The sequence below is a fragment of the Rattus norvegicus genome, chromosome 7 (genome assembly GCF_036323735.1).
Source record: "Rattus norvegicus strain BN/NHsdMcwi chromosome 7, GRCr8, whole genome shotgun sequence".
Classification (NCBI taxonomy): Eukaryota; Metazoa; Chordata; class Mammalia; order Rodentia; family Muridae; genus Rattus; species Rattus norvegicus.
In genome coordinates, this window is record NC_086025.1 from 65,653,494 (window position 1) to 65,663,391 (window position 9,898).

The 9,898-nt window shown below is 46.3% G+C and overlaps 1 pseudogene; it reads right to left on the reverse strand.

Moving 5' to 3' along the window:
- Positions 1-1,558: 1,558 nt before the first annotated feature.
- LOC134479600 (high mobility group protein B1-like) lies at positions 1,559-4,055 on the reverse strand (annotated as a pseudogene).
- Positions 4,056-9,898: the final 5,843 nt, after the last annotated feature.

The following is a 9,898-nucleotide window of genomic DNA, read 5'->3' on the forward strand; positions in this document are numbered from 1 at the left end:
TGTGGGACATCTATAGCCAGTTCAGGCCAGTTTTATGAGGTTGTGCCCCATTCCCCTAAAATAACTGCAACTCTAAATTGCCACCAAAGAACTGCAGAGATGACCAAGAATAGACACTACAAGGAACCAAACTTGGTGGCCGACTCCTATAATTGCAGGAGGAGTCTACATATCAAGTTCCAGGACAGCCATAGCTACGGTGAGACACGGTCTTCAAACAAAACAAAACAAAACAAAACAAAACAAAACAAAACAAAACAAAACAAAACTAAAAACACTAAAGGAAGGTAAAAAATACACAGAGTGACTGAGAAGGGGAATAGCAGGACTGGAGAGATGGCTCAGTGGTTGAGACCACTGACTGCTCTTCCAGAGGTCCTGAGTTCAATTCCCAGCAACCACATGGTGGCTCACAGCCATGGGATTTGATGCCCTCTTCTGGTGTGTCTGAAGACAGCTACAGTGTGCTCAAACAAATGACAGTAAAAGCATGCTCCCTCTACCCCACCCCAATCCATCATTGATGTGGCCCCTGGAGCTCCCAGTCCCAGATTCATCAGGCTGAGGAAGGCCGCTGTTTCTAGGATGGAGAGACTAATGCACAGTCACTTGTGAGCAGCAGTGGGAACATGGGCACACACTGTGCGCATCACCCACACATCACGCTCTGCAGTTGGAGGCTAACAGCTTCTAGGCTTCCTTGATTTGCCGGCCAATTAATGGGGGGCAGTAAGGAGAAAGTGACCTTGAGACTTAATAAATATGTTCTCTCTCAAGAGGTGTGTGTGTGTGTGTGTGTGTGTGTGTGTGTGTGTGTGATAAAGTGAACTGAGTCCAAGAATTTCTCATTCACCATTCTCATACAGTGTGAACAGCTGTCTCCTAACATTTCCCTGCCATGATGTATCCTGTCCCCTGAACCGGTGAGCTTCAACAACGCTTCCTTAAGTTGCCTTTAGATGTATTTTAGTCACAGGAGCTATACAAGTAACGAGTACACACTAAGCCAAGTTACACACACCCATTTTTGGAAGATTCTCCATTTCTCTACACAAAATGTGTTCATCCTGTGTGTGCAAATTGTGTGTTGTATGATTTTGTCTTTCTGGTCCCTATTAATTGGGCCAGAGATAAAAACAGTCAAAGCCCACAAGTTTCTTTACCCTGACCACCATAGCCTGGATTCCAGAAACCTGACTGGGATGTTAAAGGAAGAAAGTCAGACACTGAAGGGATTAGAGGCGATCTGCACAGAACAACATACAGATGTATGCATGGAAAGCCTGGGGTTGAGTGGGCTGTACCCGGATGGAGAGGAGCAGCCTCAGATCAACAACGGGAACTTCTGGGTTTTATTGCACACAGCAGAGAAGGGAGGGCTTAGCTCAGATGCTGTGTGCAGGCAGGAGTCATGGGCTTTACACATCTAGACTAGAGGAGGCTTTGTCATATTGCTGAGCCTGACCCTTGTATTCCCATAGGCCCAAGGCCCTGGTCCTTAACCCACGTCAGATGATGTACATTCATTCAGGATCTGTTTGAGTCAAGACAGCTGTCAGCCCCCGCCATGTACAGTGAAAGACCTGTAGTTCCAGCCACTCAGTCAGTGGCTTAGGCAGGACGATCCCCTCAGAAGTTCAAGACTGATGTGAGCAGAATAGTGACACCCTGCCTTAAAATAAGCAAACACAAAAACCTTCACTGCTATGGTTTGATTGTGAAATGGCCCCACCCCAGCTCATGTCCTTGAACACTTGCTGCTTGGGAGACGATGAAAACCCTAGGCTGAGCCTTGCTGGAAGAAATGGCTCAGTGGGCTTGTGAGCCTCACAGCTCTGCTCTACTTCTCAGCATCTCAACTTGCCCGGATGTGAGCATGTCCCCACTGCCGTGGGCTGCCCACCACGACACACTGTACTCTCTCAATCCGTAAGTCACACTGACGCATTCCTCCATTACCCCCGCTTCTGCTCTTTTTTTTTTTAATAAAAAAAATTGTATTTACTTAGAAGCATTCAGAATGTCAACAAAACAGCTGCCATTTTTTCTTCTTTTTTTTCGGAGCTGGGGACCGAACCCAGGGCCTTGCGCTTGCTAGGCATGCGCTCTACACTGAGCTAAATCCCCAACCCCGCCATTTTTTTTTTTTTTTTGCAATTACAGAGTGGTATTCAGTTAACAGAACAACAATTACCTTTGTATAAGCTGCATCAGAGACAACTGAAGATGGGAAGAAAAAAAAACAAAAGAAAACCAAAAGAAAAAAAAAAAGAAAAATGAAAGAAACCAAAAACCAAACTACTGTCCCCATATATAACTAATTTGTGCTGTGCACAAGAACCTGCTTTAATTTCCATGCCAATTTACAACTCCAGACTGTACCAGGCAAGGTTAGTGGCTATTGAAAATAACACCAGGACAGGGCTAGCTAAAGACACACTCGGTAGTGTGTTAACTATACAAAAAAGACACTGTACAGTTTAAAAACAAATCTTACACAGCCTTACATTTCAATTTTTTTCTTTAAAAGGAGTGAGTTGTGTACAGGGGGGTTAAATGCTTTATAGACAAGAAAAAAAACTGCGCTAGAACCAACTTCTTCTTCTTCTTCTTCTTCTTCTTCTTCTTCTTCTTCTTCTTCTTCTTCTTCTTCTTCTTCTTCTTCTTCCTCCTTTTCCTTATCCTCTTCATCCTCCTCGTCATCTTCCTCTTCCTTCTTTTTCTTGCTCTTCTCAGCCTTGACCACCCCCTTTTTCGCTGCATCAGGTTTCCCTTTAGCTCTGTAGGCAGCAATATCCTTCTCATACTTCTCCTTCAGCTTGGCGGCCATCTTCCCATAGGGCTGCTTGTCATCTGCGGCAGTGTTGGTCCACATCTCTCCTCGTTTCTTTGCAACATCACCAATGGATAAGCCAGGGTGCTCATCTTTGATTTTTGGTAGGTATTCAGAACAGAACAAGAAGAGGCCGAAGGAGGCCTCTTGGGGGCACTGGGGCTTTGAACTTCTTTTTGGTCTCCCCTTTGTGGGGGATGTAGGTTTTCATTTCTCTTTCATAACGAGCCTTGTCAGCCTTTGCCACATCTTCAAATTTCCCCTTTTCTTTAGCAGACATGGTCTTCCACTTCTCTGAGCACTTCTTGGAGAACTCTGAGAAGTTGACCGAAGCATCCAGGTGCTTCTTCTTGTGCTCCTCCCGGCAGGTTTGCACAAAGAATGCATATGAGGACATTTTGCCTCTCGGCTTCTTAGGATCTCTTCTGTCCATGTTTAGTTGATTTCCTCTGCGAGGTACAGAGTCGCCCAGTGCCCGTCCGGCTCTCGCTCGCCCCGGTGCTGTCTCTATGGAGCTCAATGTACTGCAATGGCTCTCATTTTTTTTGTTTTAATAGAGAAGACTTTCAAGTAGCCCAAGTCACTCTTGAACTCATAATATCCAGGTCTGACCTTGATTTGAACTCCTGATTTTCCTGTCTCCACCTTGAAAGTGCTGAGGTTATAGGCTCGCACCACACCCAGCTCTTAAATTGCTTTTACCAGGTATATTCTGTCAGAGCCAAGAGAACAGTAACTAATACACCCAATCAGCTTCCAGTGCAAAGCAGGATGGGTGGTTCACAGGGTGGGACGGAGAGGGGCCAGGTTAATAACAAAAGGACAGGAGGCAGGGCTGAAGGGGGAGAGCCTGGCCTTGGAACTTGAGCACATCTCCCTGTCTGGGTTTCGACCTTTCCCTGGCTTTGAACTGGAATGTCCATGATTACAGTCCTAAAGACACACTTCTACTATGTTCTGGGAACGCATAACTCGTTTGCTTAATCTCACAGAAGGAGTTAGGCTGTACCCAGATTTCTCTCCACTCCTGATTTAGACTATATGATAGAACTGGGATTTTGGTGTTGATAGGATACAGATAAGATTTGCGTGCATTAAGCCAATTCTGTACTGGAATGCTACTTTGAGAAGTTGCATGAAAGTAAATGGGTTTGCTCTGTTCCATGGGTGCAAAATTTACAGCAATGAGAAACTGTCTGGTGGCTGTATAGGCATAGGTGGGTGAGGGTGTGACTTGCACGACATGGACAGGAAGGCATGGAAGGATGAGGAGACTATGTATCTTGGTGCTGATGGTTGATTACACTTGTTGGTGTGTTTAAAATTCATAGGGTATACAACAACAGTTAATTGTAAAGTATGATAACTTAAATATTTGAAAGGAAATTAAAAGGACAGAGAGCTTTGTTAATTCAACTTTTAAAGTCCTACTATTTATGACAATGAATATGGACTCTTCTCCTGAAGAAAAGTGAGAACTGGGTCCCAGTTTTATCCTTCTCTGTTGTGTAGCCATCGTGGGCCGAGGAGGAGTAGTTCTGTGGGTGTGCCCACTAGGTGGCAGTGTGGAGTAAAGTGGAGCAGGGATCTCAAAGAAGGTGGGATGTCTTCTCCGTCACTGGTTGAGTAAGTTAACCTGCTAAAGGATCAGTTGGCCCCTCTCAGACATGACTTGTTAAGCCACAGAACTGTGTGGAATAGATGGGACAAGGTAGTGGAAGGTACTCAGTCAGCAATACAGTCTCCTGTTGTGGAACACTGCGGTCCAGGGGTGCTGAACTTGGAATAGCCTTGAGCACCCTCAGACCATCTTCCCAAAACCCTTCAGAGGAGTGGAGAGGGTCGCCATCCCCTCACCTGAGATGCCAGTCACTCAGTTCCTCCTACCCTGCCACCCCAACCCAGGTGCATGTAATCCTGATGCACGAGGTTCGGGGGTGGGCTGGGGAGGATGCTAGCAGATACAGGAGGCAGAAGGGTAACCAGCAGTTATTGTGAGTCATCACTTACACTGGAGCTGGCTTTGGGTACAATGACAAGAGTCTCCTGGGCTCCTGTAAGTGCCCCTGCACCCATGTATCTGTAGGAAACCCCGGTAAACTCTCCGGGTAACTTGGCTTAGTGTGTACTCGTTACTTGTATAGTTCCTGTGACTAAAATACATCCACAGGCAACTTAAGGAAGCGTTGCAGCTCACCGGTTCAGGGGACAGGACACATCATGGCAGGGAAATGTTAGGAGACAGCTGTTCACACTGTATGAGAATGGTGGATGATAAATTCTTGGACTCAGCTCACTACATCACACACACACACACACACACACACACACACACACACACACACACACACCTCTTGAGAGAGAACATATTTATTAAGTCTCAAGGTCACTTTCTCCTTACTGCCCCCCATTAATTGGCCGGCAAATCAAGGAAGCCTAGAAGCTGTTAGCCTCCAACTGCAGAGCGTGAAGTGTGGGTGATGCGCACAGTGTGTGCCCATGTTCCCACTGCTGCTCACAAGTGACTGTGCATTAGTCTCTCCATCCTAGAAACAGCGGCCTTCCTCAGCCTGATGAATCTGGGACCGGGAGCTCCAGGGGCCACACCAGGTGCAGAGGTGCATTTGCTGGTCATCATCTAGAATGTCGGCTGGGAGAGGCTTTGGGCCAGAATCCGCTTCTCCAGCCTTGGCCACTTCACCCTCATCGGTTACAGATGAACCTCAGACTGGCAACCAGGAGCCCGCAGCCACCACAGATCTACACTCCCTGCACAAACCAGTGACGAATGCAGCCATCTCCCTGGGGTGCTCCCTTCCAGCTTTTCCTCTAGTTCACACCAGGACTGCAGCACAGGCAAGGGCACTGCCCACTGTGGGTCAGTCTTAACCTTAATTGACCTAATCTAGACCCCTTGCAAACTCAGAGTTGTTTCCATGGCATCTTCTGAAGAGATGACCATCTTCCTGAAGCTCTCTTCCTAGAATTGTCTATGCAGCTCTGGAGACTCTAAGAAGCCTGAAGTTAGCAGATTGGGGGAAAAAACCACATAGGAATGGCAGTGTGAATTAAAGCATTAGGGTGGGAGATAAAAATAGCACCAGGAAGTCAGGCATGTCGGGGAATATGAAGAATGCTTGTGTCTGTGTTCAGCCCCTAGTAGTCAAAAAGCCAGGATTCCTTATAAGGACAGTTTGAGACAACTGTTGTAATCAAGATCCCTGATGTGAGGGCCCAGAAATTCCATGTAGTCTACTTTTCAATACTTTTATAGAATACTTGAATCTACATAATCTTATGAAGAAAAGGGGTTTATTTAGGTTACAATTTTGGATGCTATGAGTACAAGATAAGAAACCCCTACTGGCACCTAGTGATGGTATCAAGGCAGATGGGCATTATGGGACTGTGGTGAAGCCAGAGCACACATGGGAGCAAGAGATGACATTGTCAGACGTGAAGCCAGGTAAGCACAAAGCCGAGTTTGCTCCTTATATAACTACCCACATGGGGCTTCCACAAGAGTTGAACCCCATTCTTCCAAGTGCATTCTCTCAGTGACCCAACTCAGGTTTGGCAGTTTTGGGGTACTTCTTACACATTTGGAGCCTATGCAAAGAGGCCAGTCCTGACACTGTCCACGGTCCTCCTTAACCATGCCTACTTCGGAGGCTGACTCCATAACCATGGTTGGCAATCTCCCTGAGCAAATTTTGGCACAAATTGCTAAAACTAATGACAAACTAATAATAATAATTAGTCCCCTGTCTGGGTGATCTCTCTTACCTCAGAGTGCACAAGGCTGACACTATCCCCTTGATAGTGACTATGACTCCCACCTTCTGGTGTCAGATTCCAGTCCTCTGATACACAGTTCAGTTACGTCTGGACTTCCAGACCATTGCTGCTTCCTTCCTTTCATCTCCCTCTGGGCTTCAGTCCTTCTGCAGGACAGAATTCATAGACACTGAGGAACCATCATCTGAACTGCCCCTCTGCTTTCAATATCCTGCTGACTCTGCACCTTCCATGTCCAGCTGGTCCTCCTGGATAATAACAACGGTAACCACCTTGTACTTTGGTGACATGTAAACTCACACACTCCAGCTAATGGTCTGCTTTCAATAGTGCCTGGGATTATCTTATTCCAAGTCGATTCTTTTAAACTTTTTATTCTTTATTTATGTGTCTGTGTGCCTATAAACTGTGTCTGTGTACCTATAAGCCATTTCTGTGTGCCTATAAACTGTGTCTGTGTACCTATAAGCTGTGTGTGTGTGCCTATAAGCCATGTGTGTGCAGGTGTCAGCAGAAGACAGGAGGGGGTGCTGGATCCCCTGAAACTGGAGTTACAGGTGGCTGTGAGCTGCTGAGAGTCAAACTTGTGTCCTCTGAAAGAGCAGCACACTCTCTTAACTGCTCAACCATGTCTCCAGTCCCTGCATGTAGATTTATTGAGTAATCATACATGCCACAGTCTTTTCGGCACTTGGGATTTACCAGTGAATGAACCAGTTAAAGCTCCCTCCCTCACTGTACTAAAGCCCCATCTTCGCTCTTTCTTCTGCTTCCTGCTCCTGCAGAACTGCCCATTTCACAATTTAAAGTTGCCAGAAAGGACCTTTCCATTGGAAGCGCTTGCCTGTTCTGTCCCCTGCCCTGACCCTTTGCAATGACCTCCCCAGAGCTTGCACTGGTGCTGACTGTTTTCTGCCCATGTCAGCACTTTCTGCAGCATGTTGTAACTTGTGGCTCAAGTATCTGCTGCTCAAAACTGCCCCGTCATGAAATCACCACAAAGTCACGCAGTGCAGGGGTTGGACCAAAGGCACCTCTGGAACCTTGCCTAGATACAGTAGATCTCTCTCGCTCCCACTCACCTGTGATTTCTAAAAAATAGGTATGTCCTGCTTTCAGGAAAAGGAATAAACAGTAAAACATAAGCCACAGAACAACTTTCTGTGTCAAAGGAGCCATCAAAAACATTACACTGGATCTTCCAATGGCATCATACCTGGAAGTTACATAGTCACTCCTTTCTGTTCTCTTACTTGCTCTTTATTCTACCTTGCACAGGGGTGTGTATATAGACACAGACACACACACACACAGATACATACACACACACACAAACACAATCACACACACAGGCACACCCACAGGCACACGCACACACACACAGGCACACACACACAAACACAGACACACACACACAGATATATACACACAGGCACACACACACAGGTACACACAGGCACTCACACACGCACACACACACACACTGGTTATATCTATTTCCTTACTGCCAATCTGATTCTCTCTTCTCTCCACTCTGATAAGCACGTGTAGCAAGGAGGGTTTCCAGAACTGTCTCAAATCCAGATACTTATTCACTTACTCTGTGGACATCTATTCATTTGTGAGTCCTTGTATGACAAAAATATATTTGATATATATTTCAATAGGGTCCTTGGCGTATATTTGATCTGACCTTGCAGGGTTTCATCTAGTGAATAAATAGTCTGGCAATTCTGATGGATGGAATGCCTTGCCTGTGCTCTGTCCTCACAGATGGCTGCAGCAGCTGGTTAGCATGCCGACCCAGAGTCCGTCTCCAGCCTGTCTGATGTTTGGCTGCACAGCTGCTCGGCTTCTATTTCCAGCAGATGTGCAGCCAGCACTGTCAGGCCGTCTGGTCAACAGGTTCCCGAAGCCAGGGCCACAGCCCATGATGAGGACGCACTTGTGTACTGGGGTCTGGCTAGCCACCTGCTTCTCATAGTACAGTGAAAATTGTAATACAGGTCTAAGAGTGTCACCGATGGCGTCACAGATGACAGACACAGATGTATTGTAATGTATGTATGTGTGCATGTATGTATGTATGTATGTATGTATGTATGTATGTATGTATGGTACAGATATGCAATGTAAAGAGTCCAGGCTTTGTTCAGACAAGAGGACACAGCAACTAGGCTGTGACAGTCTATGGCGGGCAGAGTTACCTCCAGCTAGGAGAGATGGCTCAGCGGTTAAGAGCACTGACTGCTCTTCCTGAGGTCCTGAGTTCAATTCCCAGCAACCACATGGTGGCTCACAACCATCTGTAATGGGATCTGTTGCCCTCTTCTGGTGTGCCTGAAGACAGCTACAGTGTACTCAATATATGTAAAGTAATAAAAATTTAAGATGACATCTAGAAGAGGAACACAGGAGATAGACTTTCATTCTTCAAACCTGAAATCTTTTTCGCTTTGCTTTGCTTTGCTCTGCTTTGCTTTTTGAAGACGGGAAAGTGTCCCCTTCCAGGGCTTCATGGAAGGCTAAGCTTGCGGCTAGGTTGGGCGCAGAGGCTGTCGTAAGCTGCAGCAGAAGGTTCAAGGACAGAGAGGTTATCGAGGGACACACAATCACATGCCAACACACGCACGCTCACTAAGGGAAGGACCTCCACCAAATGTCCCAGATAAGGACTGAAAAGGCAAGGGCTGTGAGGACAGGAAGGGAATCCGGAAGCTATCCTCCCTCCTCCTGTAGCGTTTCTATACCGCCCTCTACTGGCAGAGTAGAATATGGCATCATATTCAGTGTACTGAGCAGGCTTTGTAGGTGAACTGGAGAAACCCTGGGTTGATGCTGACACACATGGTAAACTGCCCCAACACCACTTCATAAAACCTCATTCTCCCTGCAGTGACCTGAAACACTGTCCTTTTATTCCATATATTCATGGTCCTGAAGCAGGATAGACAGGAAAAATTAAGGGGACACAAGAAAAGAAATGCCTCCTTCTGGGAACTAGTTTACGTTTCTATTTTTTTTAAATATCTGTCTGTCTGTCTGTCTGTCTGTCTGTCTGTCTGTCTATATATCTATCTATCTGATTACACTGCAGCTGTCTCCAGACACACCAGAAGAGGGCATCAGATCCCATTACAGATGGTTGTGAGCCACCATGTGGTTGCTGGGAATTGAACTCAGGACCTGTGGGAGAGAAGTCAGTGCTCTTAACTGCTGAAGCATCTCTCCAGCCCTAGTTTCTGTTTCTTGGTGGCTGAGAGATAA